The sequence below is a fragment of the Bombus vosnesenskii genome, unplaced genomic scaffold (assembly GCF_011952255.1).
Source record: "Bombus vosnesenskii isolate JDL3184/JDL3185 unplaced genomic scaffold, Bvos_JDL3184-5_v1.1 scf7180000013305, whole genome shotgun sequence".
Taxonomy (NCBI): Eukaryota; Metazoa; Arthropoda; class Insecta; order Hymenoptera; family Apidae; genus Bombus; species Bombus vosnesenskii.
The window spans coordinates 132,349-153,458 of NW_022882954.1; the positions used below are offsets into that span (position 1 = coordinate 132,349).

Sequence of the window (21,110 nt, forward strand, 5' to 3'; positions counted from 1 at the left end):
CTCGACGGAAACGAGAAAGGGGATGATGCGCGGGAAAATGCGTCATCGAATTGCGTACGCGACTTGCACGTGCGTACCTATGTATACGTGTAAGAATTACGTAAATAAGACGGATGGTATACAGTGGTGAAAATCTACATACACCTATTTTAATTACGCGTATTTCACTTAGGAACGAAACGAAGAACGCACTTTGCTACGAGATTTACCCTGCTAATTTAACACTTACATATCGATATGCGACGATTATCACTGTGTATTTGTCAAAGGAATTTAAAAAGTTGAAAGAGTTTGCGTAACTCTGAAAAATCTTGCGATGAAATTACATCGGAAATTACAAAGCCTTGAATTTATTCAATGCCAAGCAAATGGATAGGCGTTATTTCGATACGCTAATTATTTTGCGTGATTTTGCGATAATTGCGTGATTTTTAAGGTTCGTCTCGCTTTTTGTAAGCTTAATAACTATGAACGAGGGCGTGTGTGTGTGTGTGAAAACCTTTACGCTGAAACCGTCGATATTTAAAAAAAGAAAAGAAAGAGGAATAGTATATACCATTGTAGGTTCATCTACGTAAAACCTGTCTCAAGATAAGTAAGAAATATATCGCTTTTACGATATAAATTACGGCCGATTATAATATGTCGAATTGTATAGTAGCTGATGGGGGAAGGTATGTGCGTAAAAGCCAAAATACGTAAAAGTAATTCTTTCGTCCTCGTTGGAACAAAACGTACATATATAATAGGTTTCCAGCTCTTGAAGCACTACGTTATTTAGATAGCTGCGATATAAAAGGGAAAGAGACGTGAACAAGGAGGAAAATAAAAAAAGCGAATAATAACTACATCTCTGATACGTAGATAGACGTAATAAGAAAAAGTGTCAAGTAAATATAGTGGTGTAACGAGCGTCGTTGTGCTGCGCTCGCTCAAAGGCCATTGGACTCTGTGAAACTTTCGCTCGACGCTTTCATGCGGTGGTGTAGGAAAAAAGAATTGTCTCAAACACAGCAGAGAAAAAACGGAGAAAAAACGGAGAAAAAACGGAGAAAAAGCAGAGAAAAAACAGCCAACGTTCGAATTACGTGGCAAACTTCATCTCGACGAAATTCAGTTTTCTTACTAATTAGTAATCTTAAATATAGGATTAGGGTCAGAGATGCTCTTGACCAAGTATCGTAGCGCGTTAATACAACCTAATAATTGACCGTTCCAACGTACGTACATACATATCGTTGGGTTGACAAGTTTTCATCGATATTTATTAAGAACCTTCGATTAATAAACTACGATTATCGCTAAGAATGTATGAATTAATGGCATACTAACGATCGAAAGATGTTTCGTGTGTAATCTAAATCGTTTCTTTACAACCTTATCGACGATGTGTTAAAATTAGAGATACACGATTTATTGAAATATCAAATATCTGTGTCTGTGATGATGCTAAATCGATCGATCTAATAAGGGATAAAATCGTTCCGAGTCTAATTGCAATTTCGTAGTTAATTTATATACATTTTCTAACAGTGTTTGAATACTTTCGCGAGTCACTGTACAGGTAGAGATAAGGAAGCGATAATTTCGTGATTCGGGCGAAGAAGCGTCTTTGTACCAACTGTACTTTATACTGTTGGTTTGGCAAGAAGGGGTTGCCAATAGCGGTGTTACGTCGGGCGACACTCTACCTAGACCAGGCCACACAGCGCGGGCAAGATGGCAACCAGATGTCCGCTCATTCTTACTGGTTACCCTCGATAATCTCAAGGACCCATCGTAAATCTCAGGAATTTGCCAGCCAAGGTCCTTCAGACCGAACAAACGTCTCTTTATCGAATCGTTTCTAAAGCTTATTGTTACTACGAAAAAGTTAGTTTTCTCACGTATGATGCTTACAACTCTCTCTCTCTCTCTCCTCCTCCAACCAACTTGGAAAATTAAGCAATTGACAGCAAAGTCTTTCCCTCGCTCTCCCAATGAAACCTTGCCCTTGACGAATCAGCTCTTTCTTGTAGATTAGACCCACCCACGACTAGCTAGCTTTCCTCCGACACAGTGTCACGTAAACTTAGGGGTTGGTTGATGAAATAAAATAGCCGAGTCGTAACACAACTATTGTCTTTATTTTCTAGCACAGCACAGGTTTACACAGATCGGAGAGATGTTCACTGTTCGATGGTTTTGTCTATTTCTCCTCGGGTGTTCTCGTCTCATTACGGAGGAAAGCTGGGTGCATCCTCTTTAATTAACAACGCGGATTCGCTGTTCGCACCTTACGTTGCTTTCCCCGTAATTAGTAAGGACTTGTAACAACCTAAGGGCTGTTTCAAGGACCATCCATAAACAGATAACAGAAATAATAAACTTAAAAGTTTAGGTTTATGGTTGGTCCGGGGAGTAATCGAGGGTGCGCGGTGAAGACTTGCACACATCCTGCCTCTAATATGAATCGACGTTACAACAGCATCGTCGCTTTAGCTCGCTTATTCTTCATCGTTAGAATAGCGAACGTGTGATTATCCTTGAATCAATCACTTACGTAACTTATACGGACGCTGTGTATTTTCGACCGATCGTGGGGAGATCGATTCTACGAATCGACACCGCTAGTCGATCTAGGGGTGTCGATTCGTAGTCCTGATTTCCGTTAAGATAATAGGGGTGGTTGGTGTGGTATAGCGCTGCGATTAACAGAGTCGTGTCGGGGGTGAAATTGGCGATCGTGTTAGGAAATAAACTGTGGCGCGGGAAGAAGAAAAGAAAAAAGAAGAAGAAAAAGAAAAGAAAAGGGTAAAGGGGCACCGACGAGATTCGTCGGAGAAGCCGGCGGCGAACCTTCTCAAGGAAGGAAGTAAGGAAACCGAGGTTCGTGCCGGGACTTTCTCACGACGGTGGCATCGTAATCGCTATCGCGAATCTCTCGTTGGATCCTAATTGCAATCTCTTACGACCGCCTACGAGTAACCGCAGTCGTTTAAATTTGTGTCGTTATATTTCTTCGTGTGCACGATGCGAGCTTCTACTTTCGTTGATACAGAACGAGAGGAGAAACGAAAGGTGAAACGAGGGGCTCGGTGCGTAAAACCATCGGCCATGTCGTTGGAGAAAAGTCGAGTTTTCCAGTAGATTTTTTAGTGCCTAGTAGCGACGTATCGTATTCGTTCGACGCCTTGAATCGACGACGACCCTTTGAATATTTAATTGGATATTTCAATTGGATATTTAATTTAAGTGGATATATTTGTAAATGGAGCTGAAGAAATGGAAGACGGTATTTTATCTACCGATGGTTGCCAGATATGTCACAAGATGAACGTTACACTTTCGATATTTATATACTTTTCCATATTACGTTCCGTTTAATTCCGTGCATTTGTACAGTTTCAAATTTCTAATCTAACTTATCGATAATGACCTACCTATACGATAATTAACGAGAGTTCAAGAGCAGACGAGCGAGATCGATCGATTGGACGTTAACTGAGATTTTGTTCGAATAAATGGAATTTCGTTCAAAGTTGTAGAAACCAAAGGGAATCGTTGGCCTGTGCGTCGCTCGTGTTTTCGTGGCCGCAACGGCCAAGTGCGTACAAAGTATGTACACGCGTTATTACATATTTTCTCGAAGCCAGTGATTACCGACGATCTGGTGGCTGGCGACCGAGTACGTAACGGCTCTTATACGTAGCTCTTAAAACGTGGAAATAAGCTTTGCACGAGAACATTCCTAAGGCGGAATTTACGCGTCTTGACGACGCTCGCGCGACAATCCACCTAACGGGTTCCTATTAATAACTAGCTTTCTTAGTTAAACACGGACCTTAGCGTAGCTCGATTCCGGCATTGTTCGACGCGATCGAAACTCGGTTGTTAGCTAAATTACGCGATACGTGCGAGTAACGTTTACTACGTAAAGGAATTCATTGTTTCGAGCGTTACGCACAGACTGTTACTTTAATACTACCGGTATTTTATTCGTCTATCGTTGTACCATAAATACCACTATGATCGTTAGCGACTTTACGACGGTGACCTATCGTACACCATCGAATATCGCAAACTAATATCGCAAATGAGAATGAACATTTCTATGTTGGGTAACTTGGAGCATCCACGAGAAGATATTATTGTATTCGGAACCGTTAACAAACGTTTCCGACGATATTCCACGGACGTAAAAGTCGATGGCGGTGATCCGAACGTGCCCGATTGAAAAAACCGCGCCACGAGCGACGTATAGAAGAGCGGGACTTGGCTCGGGACGATAAAAAATCAAGACCACTTTCTACAGCGTCTGTGCTCCAGTTACGATCGAGTTATATACTACAGCGTGTATGTTTGTGCGGTTATAAAGCGATCGAGGTGCAAGATCATGGACCGTTTGAAAAAAGATGGAGCGATCAGCCTGCTGGCGGCGTTTCTGGCTTCGCTCTGCCATATTATTCGCACATTCCTTAAGAAAGTCGATCAGCTTAATGCAAAAGGTTTATTTGTATTTTATTTATATTTATAAAGGATACTTGGATAACGTAAATCGCTTTCAGTCACGCAAGCAGTTGGTCGTTGCCGATGATTTAGTCAATTTTAGTTTCAAAAATTCTGCGCCGAACGTGGTTGAACGCCGAACGCGGTGGAACGTTGAACGCGGTGAAACGTTGAACGCGGTGAAAACGTTTCACCTCGAACGGACAGTCAAGATCGCTTCCTGCAGGATTTCTTTTCGTCTGCAACGTGCGTTTCGTGCCTCGGCAAGGTGATCAACAAGATCCACCGACGAGGTCAACGATTCTCAGTTTTTGCGTTCTTTTCTTTCGCACGGACGACGAATCGATGAGATAAAATTTGATTTCTATTCATTTTTCCGTCATAAACGTTCAAACGTTCTCACTCGAATCCTGTAACTATATCGATAACTGTATGTAATAACTGTACGTAGCCATGAGAAAGAAAGAAGATGGTTAGAAGGAACGGAAAGAATTTCTCCTCGAAACAGATTATAATTCAGCGACAGGTTGGTCCGTTTGCATTTTCGTCCAGACAAACTCAAAGGCCAAACAAAAGCCAGAGGTTGATTTTCAGCTGCTGGAATTTTAATAAGCCGGCGAGAGGAAGGGAAATACGAGTTCGAGCGTCTCTTCCACAGGATGGTAGAAACGGGAGACGCGGGCGTCTACCACGTTTATTCCATTTATCGTCTTTATCGATATTAATTTTAGCGACGAACTCGAGTACGAGAGCGAACGAAGTAAGTAGCTACATAGCGAGCACAAAAAGCAAAAGAAACGAGTAGGTTGGTGTTTAAACGCGACACATTCGATCCCTGTACGAGTAGCTTGGCAAACAAAAGGACTAAAATCCGACTAAAGTCGAACGAGTTTGAAACTTTATTACTCTTCGAATCATTTTTCTCGATTATATCGATGAAATTCGCTATCGCGAAATTTTCACGCCTAATCTAATTGCCTGCTAATAACCGGCTATTTCCCCTTTTGTAAAGGCATGGGAGTATACAGAGCGTGCGGTTTAAACGGATCTTTACGAATGTCTCCGAAACTCGTTCGTAACAGCGGAGAATATTTCGAGAAAAGGTTAAACGATCTTTCCAAACTGATGGAGTTTCAGGTCGATGATCGACAATGAAAATACAAAGGATCGATAACATCTGGAAAGAAAAATATTCGATATTCTACAGCTTTAATTAGATTTCATCTACGCTTTAATAATATATGTATATTATCCTGATGATCCTGATGTTATAAACCCGATATAGGATAGTAATTAAGAGATATATAAAAGTACCGCAGGAACGTATCACATTGTGGTAAAAAAAAGAACCGTGTTTCCAGGACGGAACACGTACGTTTCTTAGCTTTCTTTTCGTTAACGATGCAAGTTTCTCTAATAGCGAATGCGTGCTTTTGGCGATTCTTATAAGCCGATGCACAACGCAAACGCAACAAGGGACAGGGAAATGCATTAGAAAACGCATAGATGCGAGCTCGTGACTAAACTCTCTTAATCTGTTTCCGGTTGGCGCACGCACCTGCAGGAAAGTCCGTTCCTTTCCTTTACGTGTTTAGCGTTTTCACACCTGACAGGAAGATATCGTTAAAAGTTTCGTCGCCTAAGCTCCAACCACTCGGCATTCGATCTGCTTCCTTCCAGTCTGTTGCAGTCGGAGCCAGTCGGTGAAATTTCTCAAGTCCGATATACAAATAGGCGACGCGGATCACGATGGAACGATCCAACTTTTACTCTTGACTTTTAATTAACTCTCGATAACGCACGACGACTACGAATTTCACGCGTGACAAAAACAACTTGGAATAATAGTAGAAGATACGAAGAAGTAAACGGATAATAGTAGAAGAAAAGTCGCTTCTACGTTGCAATTTTATAAAATCGTCGAATGCTCTTCAAGTTTCTCGTATTCGTTTTTTACTCTTTGATAGACAGTTTAGATTTCGATAGAAATATTAACTAATATTCGATAGAATGATATAGTACCGATCGCGGTGTTTAAAGCGTCGACGGACAGGTAAGATACACGTAGTAAGATATTTTATAAAAGTAAAATGTCTGACTACGCGTAAAAGCAAAGCTGCGATCGAAATCGATTACTTTCTAGCCGCAATTTCCTATTTTTACCGTGGATGCGAATGACGTTTTTTCAAAGGTTAGCCCTCGTTCGTTCCGTTTAATTGAAATATCAGTCACGACTGTTTTCGCCGCCAGTGAAAAATCTACGCCGCGTTAGAAAGTGGCGCGGCGGGAATGAAAAATTTCTTATAAAACCGTGACGATCGCGTAAATCGTTTTTACGGACTTTTAAACGAGACTCGATGCCAAGAAATCTGTTCGATTCGAAGAAACCGTTGGTTTCGAAATGCGAGAAACTCCTACGCGGAACGTCGATGGATTTTCCTCGACAATATCATCTGCAACTACGCCGGTCGCGACAGCCGGGAACGCTCACTTTTCGGATAAACGAATTTAGAAAAGTCGCTTGTCTCGTGAGAACCGAGTCTCGTCGACTTTTCCGATGCAACGAAGGAATTAATAGAATCGATCGATTTTACTTTTATTAAAAGAGGGAATATTCGAATATTCTAGGTAATTTGTATTTAATAATCGGCAATTTACGGGTGTGGAATAGAAGCCGCAGTCGAAATGAAACTTTCCTACAAATATAATTTACATATTTATGAGTGGAAGCCACGATTCAGACACGATTACATGTTCGACGTGATAAAGAAAAGTAAAGCACGATTGTCTCGTTTTAAATCACTCGCTGCCTTTTCTTTCTATTTCTATTAGTATTCGTACTAGTGACCGTCTATGACACGATCGATACCGCGTCTTTCCCCTTATCATCACCCTTTTCTCCTCGCTATTAATCTTCCATCCTTTCTAATCTTTCCTATCTGCCTAATCTCCCATCTGTAAATCGCGCGGAGATTGGCGAAATTTGTTAGCGGTCGATTCCGTTCGGAATCGGCAAAAGCAGCCGCAAGGCGCGAGATACGCGATAAGGTCGAAGAAAAGATGCAACCAGGCTGACCGCAAGAAATTTGACGATCGTACCGAAACACGTTTTTGTTTCCGTTTGAAAAAGCAATTAGCAACTAGTATATAAATGTTTTAACATCGGCCGTGTCTAATAACTGCTTCTAAATCGAAATTTTCATTTCTCATTTTTTATCCATTTCTCGAGAACGAGTCGAATTTCGCGACAATAGAATTATTCTACTTTCAAGATGATAAAATCATTGACCCACTTTCGAATCGCTGCTCCATTTTCCACGTATTCGCTGAATAGGCTACGTTTTATCGACCGTGTTAATACTTGTTACGTAAAAGATAATTTCGAGAAAGAAAGCAATCGTTCGTTTCGATGATTTCAACTTCGCTAATAAGATATTAGAGGACAGGAATTGACGCGATAACAACGCGATAACAACGCGTAAACAACGAAATGAAAATAGACGAGAGAGCGTGGAGGAAGGATACGTGGATGAGTTACTAGTGATATTTTCCAATCTATTTCCAATGCCGTGGAATACGAACGAAGGAATACGAACGATGTCAGCGCATTGTGTAAGAAACAAGGTAAAGATAGAAAAAGGAGAACAGACTGGTTTTTCATTCGACGCGATAGTTAAACGAGAGTTAACCTCGACGAAGGACGGAAGAATCGATCTTTGGCTTGTAAGATCGCCGCGTATTGCGCCGCTGGATTTTCCTCGCGAAGCACGTTAAAGGAAGCAATTTACCAGGTAAGATGAACGCGTATCGGCAAATTTATCCAAGCCTTTCTCATTCGATCCGATATTTTGTTTATTAGATATTTGCACGAATCTTTCGCACTGTCGTTTGCAACGTGTCGTCGATGCAGAACATCATCCACGATTCGCGCCAACAACTTATTTCCTAATTCTCGTAATATTTGACGATTAAATAAATTTATCAGAGATATTTAGATTCGCTCATTCCACGAGATTACGTAAGTTATGAATCGCACAAGAAACTTCTCTCATATTTTATTCTACTTTTATTTTTTTCTACCTCTTGCAACTGTCCTGCACCTGCTCGATGAATCTTTAATTCGAATCGTTCCAATTGGCTAGTCTTTTTTACATCATATATCATGAATCTCTATTTAACGATACCAATTTAATTTTCCTGCACGCCTAATCATTTGCTTCTGACAGCGTAATTTAGGTAATTTATAAAATAAAAGTAACGAGTTTTAATTAACATATTTTATGTAAAACGTACGTTTCAGACTGTACACGACTGTACACGATGCTCGAGAGTTTCTATGGAAAAATTGTAAATTAACAGATGCACAAGTTGGTTGCCAGTAGAGCTTGGCAAACTTCATTTGGAATTTAAATAAAATGTATAACAGTTTCACGTAGTTTCGATCTTTTAATTGCAATTAAACTTATAATTGAACGAAATATCGGTTTGTTTACGGTATCGGTTATGGTAACGGCCATTTCAAATATCATTATGCATACGTATCTGCGCTTTTTAAGCGTAAATAAAAGAAGTAGTAGTTGAAATAATTATATCTACGTTTGAAATAGTAAACATTCAAGTCCGTTTACTGCGATTCAAATGATATAAAAAGAGAAGATTCTGAAATAAAAGACAAAAATGTGAAAGTCTGTCGCAAGCAACGTTGCAAACTGTTACGAATAAACAGAAATAGGAGCGACTTAAAATACGAAAGGAGAAAAGTGGCGTGAGTGATTGGAAAACGACGAGATAACAAATCTAAGAAACTAAGAAACTAGGAAACTGTACGATTAGCAAGTTGGAAGGAAGTTGGAACTAGCTTGACGAAAGCGTGGACACACCTGGTCGAATCGACCAACTACGTATTATTATATTAATCGATGGGTGTTTGATTAAATTCGACTTGAATTAAATTGATTAAATTAAATTCGATTAAACGGTATAGAATATATACGCAGAAGCAATTTGCTTAAGAGGTGCTTGAAATTTTGCTCGCACCTATTTCCAAGGCGGAACGATCAAACGTATGCGATTAAAAGCACCGGATAGTTGGCGTAACATCGCACGTTGCGCTTCCAACGAAAACGTTGGAACATACTGAACGAAATAAAGAGAGGCAAATGGTAGAGCGAGGCGCATCTTTCCATAAAATAGCGGATATCTTTCATTTGTTCCGGCAACTGAGCCCGGGTTCCAGCAACGGACAGTGGATTTCAATCCGTTTGAAAATTCTATTTCGCCGATTACGAAATGCCGACAGCGTGCGGCTGGTATCTGTGTCGAGGCGAATTCCAAACATCGATTTTCCCCAAGCTAATTTGGATTTCATGGAGGAGCATAAAAGATATAGAGGAAGAGGTCGATGGCATTCGGTTGCGGCTGCGGCGCACCAGAGTTACGCGGCGGTTAACAGAATGAAAATTCAGGATTAACGTTCCTTGAAACCCGTGAGAACATTTTTCGCTGGCCAGCGCGTCGCGACTCAGGCCCGATAACAAACCCAATTTTAATTTCCCCGAGGATGCTTTCGATTTTCATTCGGTGGAGACACGTACGTGTACGTACGTTCATCTATGTGTATATACGTAGGCTGTTTGAGAAAGTTTGCCAGCAAAAACTTGCAAAAGCTTCTACGAGCATTCAAATACTTTTGTGAGCTACTAAATATAAACTTTTTGTATGTATATATATATATACATACATACATACACGCACGCACATATATATATATATATACACAGATATCCGTTACGTATGTCCACGTGTACGTGAGTGTACATCTTTAAAGACGGGACTAACTAACGTCTAATCGGCTGGCCTAACGACCCAACTAACTATACGGGATACGCAACAACACTGCCAGCAGCAGCAGCAGCAGCAGCAACAGCAACAACATCTTCGCATAACGATCGCCGGCTTACTGCCTGTTAGTCATCGCTGAATCATGATCCAGTGATACACGACCCGCCATCCGAGGCAAAGAAATACGTGCAGGACTTACGATACACGTGGTAGATACACCCTGCAGTTTGTCCTTCAAAGCTACTTCCGCACGTGTACCGGTCACTTATCTTTCGTCGGGGCCAACGATCACGATCACGAACATTTGTAGCCTGTCTCTCATCGGCCGAACAACTTGGCGACCGATTACCGCCACATATTTCTTATCGTTTCCTCGTTTCTTTAGATTCTACCTGCGGTAATTTCCTTTATTCGTCAACGATGTAACTTAATATCTCGTGCATTTCACGGATTTCGATGATTTTTCGATAAATTGACTGTGAGGTAGTAGCGACAATGACTTCAACAATGTCAAACAGCTATGCAATTTGAGGTATAAAGAGATGTTTTTGCCTGTGATCGTTGTTACGAATTACAAATTGGCTATCGCCAGTTTCACCGCGATCTTCGTAATACCGATTTCAAGAAGACGTGAAAAAAATATCGCGTCGAAGCGAATCAAGACCTTGCCTTTGAGACAATGCGGTCGCTTAAAGCGAAAAAGCGCGCAAATCCGTACGAGGAAAAACTGGCAACGCTTAGCAATTTCAATTTACGTGGAGACGCAGCACGGTAGCAAGGGTAGATGGAAATTGTTATCAGCGACGAGAGCCCCTAGTGAAATAAATTAACGCGTACGAGGTCGATGGCAAACAGCTTCATCGTGTAATCGAGAAAAATACGTAATACAACGTGCCGTGGTGCTACGGCCTGTATCCGTTGGTGGGTCGATCGTTAATGCATAATGCACCAAGCGCACCGTGCGTGTACCAGCTACCAGACACGATCGTTTTCCCAATCGTTGATCGAAAAAAATTCGCGCAAGTATTAGATGAAAGGACGGTGGTCGCCGCGGCAACGCAAATTACGTCTCACGGCATCCGACGATTCACCGAGTCCAGTGATTTTCACCCTACTATATATCCGATTTTTTCTCGCCTCTCCGCCACGGGAAAAAGACTTTAAGAGTTCCGTGACTTTGCTACTCGTTTTTTCGAGAAAACTGGTAGAACTTGAACTTGCGCACAGTCGTTACGTACGCGTACCGTGAAAAGTGGAGCATGCGTGTGTATGAGTAAAGAAAGATCGAAAGGTTTGCACGCGATAGAAGAAAAAGGTAGTATCGCGGCGAGCCAGTCGAACGGTAACCTCTTTTCTTCCTATTTCTTTCTTTTTTTCTTTTTTCACACCGCACATCTCGTTAATCTATTCGTTAATCCGAAAAACGAGCTACGCCTACGATGAAATCGCGTTACAATAACGTTTCCTATCGTAATTACGCTGTAAACGCTCGGCACCTGATCAGTGGACGGAAGCACGCCGTTTCTCGAGTCCGCCTTACGAGCTACATGCAATACATAAATGCAGATTGATCAGAGTATGCGTGTACGATGTACGTTATACACGTAGTCTGCGATATTTTTCATGATACTGAAAAACCGTGTATGAAAAATACAAACGAAAAAAAACGCGTAATTTTGATCAATGTAACAAACAATTGTCCACTCTCGTTATTCAGACACGATTCGAACCGTGAATTAGTGAACTGTGAGATCGATAACTATTCTAGGAAATTGCGATTCGTCTCTTTGCAAAGAGCGTACCACCTATATACATGTACGTGTACGTGTGTACGTACGACGCGATCGATTTAAGATCGATTCAAGATCGATTCGTATCCGGTGGAACAGCAGAAATCGTCGTTCAATGGATGAAACAGAGTCGATTGATCCTACAAGTCCTCGAACGTTTAAAGATAATGGGAATCGTATAGATATTGAAAATTTAAAAATAACGAGGAAATAAGCGGAACGAGCTTATCGGACGACCTAATAAGCGATTTGTAGTATAGTTTCTTGTTTCGTATAAAAGATACATGGAAAAGTACATGGAAATCGACAAAATCTCGTATAAAAACGTTAGGAAGGAAACGATGCAACGGCATAATTTGTACAACTCGTCGTTATATCATATGCGAGCATGTACGAATATATCTAATAGATTTAAAAACTCGTCAAATTCTGTAATAAAAAACTCAGAACGTGAGATATATCTAAAAACTATATTATTTGAAACGTATGGAGAAAAGCACAACGTTCTTTCCATTAAAATGTTCACGTAGCATTTTACTACTTTTTCTACTCGGATAATTTAGTGGGAATTCGAGATACGGATACGAGCGTGCAATACGAAATAAGATAACAGTTTAAAAATATAATAGCTTTGTATTGTACCGGCTCTTTTACGTTATTCCATTTGCCAAGGTTCCTGGACTCCTGTATTTGAGACTCGTATTACGAGTGGACGTTACGAACGGGTCAAAGCCACGATAAAGAAGCGGAGAACGGTCTCGTGACGTCGAAATATTGAAATTAGAAGGTAACGAGTATCGATATCTACGCGTCCGACGTTAACATGGCGCGTTTTATTTCTATATTTCATTTATCGATTTAAAATCGCTGATTTTTCTCGTTTCCTTCGCTTGGTTAAGAGGTGGCGCGTGGAAAATATTAATTTGCACAAGTTGGTAATCGAAGCACAGTTGTAGGAAAGCTACGCGTTTAAATAAAAATTGTTCTATCGGTCTTGCGATAAAATTCTTTCTGCTACCAGATTAGTATCGAGCAAGTGGCACACCGGATTAATAAGCAGCGGTTGAATACGTCAGAGCTCGGTTGTCGACAAAGTCACGCTGTACCGGTTTAACGTTAAAATATTCGTTAGGCGTAACGATCGGCCCGATACTTTCCGCGTGGTTCTGCGTGATTCCACGTGTGCTCGATACACGTGTGCGCGGCGTAATATAACCGGCGAGTAGAACGATGATAACGAGCAAGAATCGTGCTATACTACAATCGGAAAAGTCATTTTTCTGCACTAGTACGCGCCATTTTACCACGATATGTATATCACCGTTGTCTTACTTGCGATTGTCTTTACTGCATGCTCGCGATGATATTTACGATGGCAATTTGTTATTTGACAGCGAGGCACGACGAAACGAATTTCATTATTTCGTAGAATTATAAGAAATTAAGATTCTACGCTGATAACCGATATTATTTTTCAAATATTTTCTATCGATAGTGTCCGATCTTGGTTAAGCTGTTTAAACGGGCGGATCGGGTATTATTCTTACAAATCGATGAAGCGGACGTTTCAGGCTTCGACGAAAGGGCAGACGAGATATCTCGTCTATAGATGTGAAAGAGAGTCGATGCAAACTAATATCATTACGCCGGTTATATCGCGCAGAACGAATAATCGACGCTTTCTTCCCTCGGTTCGGACCAGACAACGAACGGGAGAATCGAGAGACCGTGACGGAAAAGCTTGGCGTGAAAAACCTCGATAAAAGAGAAAGCCATCGGAACCTACGCCAGCTACCTGTCGTTCGTAATCCCGTGGAACGTAGATTCGCGTAGCTCGCGGCAATTACCAAGATCGTCTTATTAATTTGGCGCGGCTGAGGAAAGAAGCGATCCGGGCTACGATTAATCGCTAATGGGTCTGGACGATGATGTCGGCGACGAAACCAAATTCATTCCGTTGCGCGTACTCCCTACTGGGAGAACCGTCAGATTGGGTGAGGAAGGGGGAAGGGGGGAGGAGAGGGAGCAAAGAGGCGAAAGAGTCGTGGGATTAAACGGTCGATAATCGAATCTATCGTTACAAGAGTACGAGGTTTTCTCGCCGGTCGTAATGACCGCCGAGCTTAATGACTCGTGTGATCCAGCGAGAGAATCGAGAGACCTTCTTCCGTCCCCGCGTTCTTTCGTGTCACTGCAGAAAGTTGAAAACTCGCAACGCGGCTTAGCGCGCAGAAGGAGGATTTTTTCTTCGGCGAAAATAAATTATCGTATTCATTCTGCTAAAACGATTTGGTTAATCGCTCTACTACAGTCGTTTAATCCTAGGCGATGTAAATGTTAATTACACTTTTTCTCGTAAAAGTTAATCGTTAGAAGCTTCGAATCGTATGCGTTCAACTGGGATCCAGTAGTCACGCGACCACACATGTTCGCAGAACTATCTCCGCTATATTATCCACCAATTCTTCATATACGGAAGAATTTTAATTGCTAGCCGCGTAATTGTCTCGCACAGATGCTTCGCGGCGCTCTACAGGCGGTCAATTTTAAATAGAAAATTTCTAATTGCTTCTATTAGCAACTAATGCAAGCGATTTACCATGTTTTACTCGATTTACGCGATTAAGCGTTAAGCTTGAAAAATTAGCAAAACCGTGGCGATTGGAACTTTGTGTCAAGAAAATCTTTCATCGTCTCACAGAGATTGTACGTATGGAAAAGTTGCGTTTCGTGCTCGGCTGTGTCATTAACTTGGTATAAATTACGCTTCGTTAACACGAACGGTAGATTATACGCGCTATCTGGGATTAACAGTATCGACAGTCCATGAACAGTTTCTTTCTTATGCTTAAACAACGAATCGTCCCTATTAAAACGTACGCACTATATAAAAATATGAAATTCTTATGTAAAAACCGGAAGACTCTGCGAAAGAAAGTTTTAAACAAAGTTTTAAACATCGTTTTACAAGAAAACATTTTTCCTCGAAAAAGGAATCGAGCAAAGAACTAATAAGAAAATGTTTGGAAATGTACGTAGGATCGGAGAAGGAAACGTTGCCTGTGACCATATACCTTTCTTCGAGATAAGAAACTTTGTACAGAAAACGGTGACGATGGAATCGGTGCAAGTTGATCGGGCCGTTTCTTTGCACGTCGAGCCGACGATATTCTTTCTCTAGCATTTCGCGGCACGCGAGAAATAGCGAGCATAACTGTTGCGCAAAGTCCTTGTCTCGTTGTCAGTCTACCGTAAACTTGACTTTACGAGCATCGCACGGCCACGAGTCGGCTTCGACGCGTAGCTTTTTCGCGGTTTCCTCTGCATTTTGCTTCGTCTCGCCAGCGTAACGGTTCCCCGTTGCAACCTGTCGAGCTTGTTGCAGCGACCGGAAGATCGAATCCCTGCCGACCTACTGGCTATTTTTTTTTTCTTTTTTTCTTTTTTTATTCTCGAGGAAGTATGCCAGGGAAAAGCGTCAGCAATTTCTTCGCGGCGCTATAACATAGCAGCGTCGGAAATTCCATCGGGACACCAGGTCCACTAGAGCTACGTTACAATGCCACGGTACGACGATACGGTATAACGATACGGTATGACGATGCGATACAACGATACGACACAGTTTACGACACAGTTTACGATACGATACGATACGATTCAGGCTACGATGAAAACGAAACGGCAGATTCGTTTGGCGCTTTGCGTCTCAGCGAAAATTATCGCCGATGCCTCGATACGTCGAATTCCACGGATTCTATCGGAGATGTACGAATGTCAGCGACGATTCATCCACGAGACCGGCTATCCGAGAATGTTCTGTCCTTGGGATTCCGCGAATCGCGGATCGGTATCGGCCCATTCCCTTTTACAATTTCGCAGAGGAGAGCGCAAAGTAAATCTGAAACGTTTCTAGCCAGATTTTGTTTCCCAGCGGCTGATAAATATTTTTGGATGCTAGATACGTTCCGCGCGTCTCTACTCCAATTTTATTGTTTACGAGTACACGAACTAACTAGAAATAGACACGCGTTTCACGCTTGTACCGATCGATACGTACGTGTACATAGAGCGAGAATCTCATCGTGGCAAAGATAATCATTGGATCGTTAGGCAATCCTAACGATCGGCAGCCTCTACACACTTACGTACCTACATACGTATAAGTATCTTTATATTTGTGCGAACGAAACGAGATGCCGTTTTTTATTCGTATGTAAATATCACGCGCGTATCACGTATTATATCGTACAACGTATTATATCGTGCGATTTTATACACATTTCCTATCCCACTTTCCTATCCACCAACAGATTTCGCGTTTATAGAGATTCCTATATTCGTATTACGTATCGATTCGATTTTTGTTAGGTTACGTTGCGTGGTTGAGGCTTAGTAATTCGTTCGCGTGCTTTGCTCCAGCTGATAATACTCGCATTTGTATTCAAGCGAAACAAATGCATCAAACATGTTGCGTATATTCTATTGTTTTCGATTAATATGGTTCGTTTGTATTTATCATTCGACGAATTAAAATTCTCCTTTGTTTTGTATCGCGTTCGCTCTTCGTATGTACTCGTATTACTTAAAAGTAATTATTCGCGGATCAACGTTGTTTCTATTATTAGAGACGTTAGTAAGAGAATACGAGCGAGCGTCGTGTACGCAGGTGGTCAACTCGGAGGCTTCGAGAAACTTTAGATACAGAAACCACGTCGTAGCACGTACCATATTTATTTAAATGGTACACTGGATGCAAAAGGATGCAAAATCTTGTTCACGAATAATCATAGTATAGAATACGAGAATAAAATCGGATTTATTCGTATCTGTATATAGTTATTCTGTTATATAGTTATTCGTTTATAAACGAAATATATCGACATTTTTATTAATTTAAACGATCAAAAGCTAATTTCGAAAAGATACGTTACTGTAAAGGAAGAAATTTCGAAATTTAGAAAAGAACGCAGCCAATCGTATCGCAGTCGCGTTAGATGGATTAATGGCGATGAAAATGTTATTCGATTTGTGCGAGAAAAGCAGAATACCGCGGCATTCCGCGTGAATTTCGATCAACACCGCACCACCCTGTATACCGTGTGTACCGTGCGTACCGTGTGTACCGTGTGTACCGTGCGTACCGTGTGTACCGTGTGTACCGTGTGTACCGTGTGTACCGTATGTACCGTGCACGCTGCAGCTCGATGATCGCCGCTCGTTAACTTGCGCGGTTAATTACATCACGGCCAATGACGTAAAGCGGGAATCATCTGCACGAAGCACGATAGGTATGTGCGAAATTATCCCCGGAATATCTTTCCAGTGGTCATTGCGTACCGATTCTATTGGCTGCACAGCGTTAACAAATTATGCGACCATCTCACCGTTACGATTAGACGATCTATCATCGTGTTTAGGGCTCGTTATTAACGAACAGGCGCGCGTATCGTCGTGCTCTTTATTTATGAATGTACAGCTGCAGGCAGATAACGGCACTTAACAACACTGCGCTGGTACACGGGGCACACGCAACAAATACATGGCGCGTTAGAAAACACTTTGGTTCTCGTTATCCTAAAACGAGACATCTATCTCCTCGATATCTGGCTGCTTGGGAAATTGCGCGTTTACGCGGCAACAAGGACGTGCTATCGAGTACCATTCGATTCCATCTTATACGCGTTCAGCGCATCCAAACGATTCGTTGATCAGCGCCTCCATATCCATTTCGATCGGAGAATGTCCTCGCTGCGTACACGATTCCAAGAGATCGTGCATCTCACCAATGGTTATCGATTACCATCCGACATAGCTCATTTTCATCCTTAATTTCGTACATGCTCGTTGCACACGCGATTCTTACTTCCTTCTGTAATTGCTATTCTGTAATACGCGCATCTCGCACGAGGTGCACGAGTCATTCGCAGCAACAACGAACAGAGAACGCACCGGTTGTAACGCCGCAAAATAGAGCGAAATCGTCCCTACCACTGGCCCTCTCTAAATTAGACCGATCCAACACCCCACCTGCTAACGCGGATATTTCTCCTTCCCTAAAGACAAATATCCGCGTAACGTCGTTAATCAGAGGACGCCACAGCCATCACAACCACGATCTAACTTTTTCGTTCGAAACACGTTACTTATTTATTTACTCGCAGACGCGCGTGCTTTTCCTTTTTTGATCGCGATAACTGTTACGACACGGAACTCCTTCAATTTCGACTTATTATACCGTAAAATAGAAAGTTGCCTCGCTTACTTCCATAGAAACTCTTATCTTGTTAATGTTTACAGCGACACGCATTAATATTTCAATGTTTCACTTATTTATTCATCTATTGTTATTTATCATCAGCTCATTTAGCTTGTTATTTCTTATTTAGGAAAGGTATGTGCGTTAGACGAATAAAATATACGATTCCATCGACTACGATGTTTCTTTCGATGTACGATGTTCAGAAAAACGATGCGGTTAATTACTAGAGACAAACGTATAGAAGAATAATGTTTCGCATACCGTTAATCCTGCTCGCTGTTATTACACACGCGCATAGTTGTTGTATCAAAAATATCACGTTGTGTCAAAATATTCCGTATCTTTATTTTCAAACACGAAGATATTCGCTCAAGTATCATTTTGTTGTTGGTATTGGGCTGATCTTTCTCGATTGCCTGTGAAACATTTTTTTTTTCTTTTTTGCTTTTCGTCTAATATCGAGTACGATGATAATAAAAATCGCGTTTCTCTGTAAATTTATCGATTCCTGATACAAAAAAGTATATCCAGTTGTATAAAATTTGCCCCGTAATATTGGGTTGGCAACCAAGTGATCGCGGATTTTGTCATTAGGTGGTAATGACAAAACGCTTGAAATATCTGGTTTTCCTTCGAAAGAAAAGTTCAAATCGCGCAGCAGCTACTTTACCTGCGGATCAAGATCAAATATTTGAGAAAAAATGTTTTATGCGACATTAAGGCACTTATATTAAGCTTATCTATTCTTCGTATCGTTTATCAGCTTGATCAACGCGTATCTGTCATTTCGAATCTTTGGCAAACTTATCTGATCGAGAAAATCTTCGTGCTGCTTAACCGACAACGTAATAATGCTAATCGGTCAAATATCGATAAGGAGAAGAAAATATTTGTTTGGCATAAAAGCGATACGACTTTTCTGATAAAGCCAGCGTAAATGAAAAATTCAATAGAAATTACGGCGTATCCGGAATACTTCGCAACAGCTTCTCCTTCCTAAGAGAAAAGAAGTTGTGCGTTGACTCGATAGAAGAACGACGATTTTGTTAAAATTAAAACGTCACGATAAGAGCGAGAAGAATCAAACTTTTATAAAGGTGCTGCGCCACGATCTGTTTGTATAGTTTAATAATCGACGTAACTATTGGAAAATAAATGTACATCTCTCGAGCCGTAAACAAGGATAAGCGTTAAATTGACGAATTTACGATTAAAATTCTTCCTACGTATTTAATCCTATTTCTTTACGATCCGATTTCTTTAATCCTATTACGATTAATTAATAACTATTACGATTCGTTAGCTCTGCTGTTTTCATATTTTACGATCATTTATATTTGACGTAACCCAAAAGAAGAAAAATCAATGTAAACCATGTATACGCGCTACTTTCTCACCGAACAGTTCGATCGATCTCGCCCCGTTTTCTACATTAATTACGAACGAACGAACGAACGAACGAACGAAAAAACAAAACGATTCAAAAACAAAAATCATAATATTACTGTTGGCAATTTTATCTTCAATAGGTATTATTAGTGGATAGATGATAATAGATATGGTTACGGTTATGGTTATCCAACACTCGCGTCGTTTTTATCTACGTTATTTTCATATCGTTTATCTATGAGAATTAATTTATGCATTTGTTCGTTAAAGAACCGCGATCAATCTAATGCTCGTCGTCGTGTTCTTGCATTCTTAAACATCGCGTCGCATCGATAACATGGTCTTTAACGACGGTCATTCTAATTTGAATTATTTCTTATAAACGACAATTTTCCCGTAAGCAACGTTTTTCAAACGGTATTACACATTTCCTTCCTCTCCATCTCAGACTGATATATTTAATAGATATTTTTAATAGAATCCAGATTTTGCTTCAAATTGATTCACCAAGTAAAAACATTTGTGAGAAATTCTACTTGGATAAGAAACACGTATAAAAGAAAACGCACGTCACGCTTACTTTCCGAAAATAAACACGGCCGTTTTAAATTCCAACCCCTGTCGATTCACGTATTAACGAACTCTGAGCATTAGCAGAGACATTTTGCCGAGCCAATGGACTCGAGGAGTTTGTTCGCTGCAACATTTTGCTCGCAATTACGAAGGAAATCGCCTACCTGATACGATCACTGTTTTCTCCCCACCGACCGCCCGCCCTCCCACGGTTGCTCACGGTCGTCAGTCACGTTCGATCACAAAACGTTTGATCACCTCGTCACCTTGTTTGACAGTACCTCGAAACGCGTCCACGCTGAGAAACGAATTGATAAAAAATCACGGAAGAGAAGAAAAAGTGTCGAGTGACAGAGATGGTACACGCACGACGGTCGTACACGAACTGACACGAGTCGCCAGTGTGCCGCTGGCTGGCGACGTTAGCGTTTGACTACAGACGGCGCCTGACTACTCACCACGGGATTGGTCGACGGCCGACCACCTTGCACGTATGTTCGTATGTACGTATGTATGTACGTACGCGTATACACACCGTACACCTGGCTAAATTGCACGATCGTTCGTGTGCGTTTCTGCGGTCAGGAACAATAGAGGCGGAACTGGTACCGAGCTGCATTTTTTTCGCCACGAATGAATGAGATGCGCTCGCTCGGAGCTGCTGGCTCGCGTTCCCGCTGTCTCGTCTCCTACTCCTACTCCTACTCCTACTCCTACTACCTCTCTACGATACGATAGAGTGGAGCGCACGCCCAATCAACCTAACG

The 21,110-nt window shown here is 41.3% G+C and overlaps 1 protein-coding gene across 1 annotated transcript in view; it reads right to left on the reverse strand.

The window, feature by feature from the left end:
* Positions 1–20,798, reverse strand: part of LOC117234448 — a 53,873-nt gene extending 33,075 nt beyond the window's left edge. The window contains exon 1 of the mRNA XM_033495652.1: positions 20,508–20,798. The gene's annotated coding sequence lies outside the window, so the exon portion shown is untranslated. The remainder of the gene's footprint in view (positions 1–20,507) is intronic.
* Between the last annotated feature and the right edge of the window lie 312 nt (positions 20,799–21,110).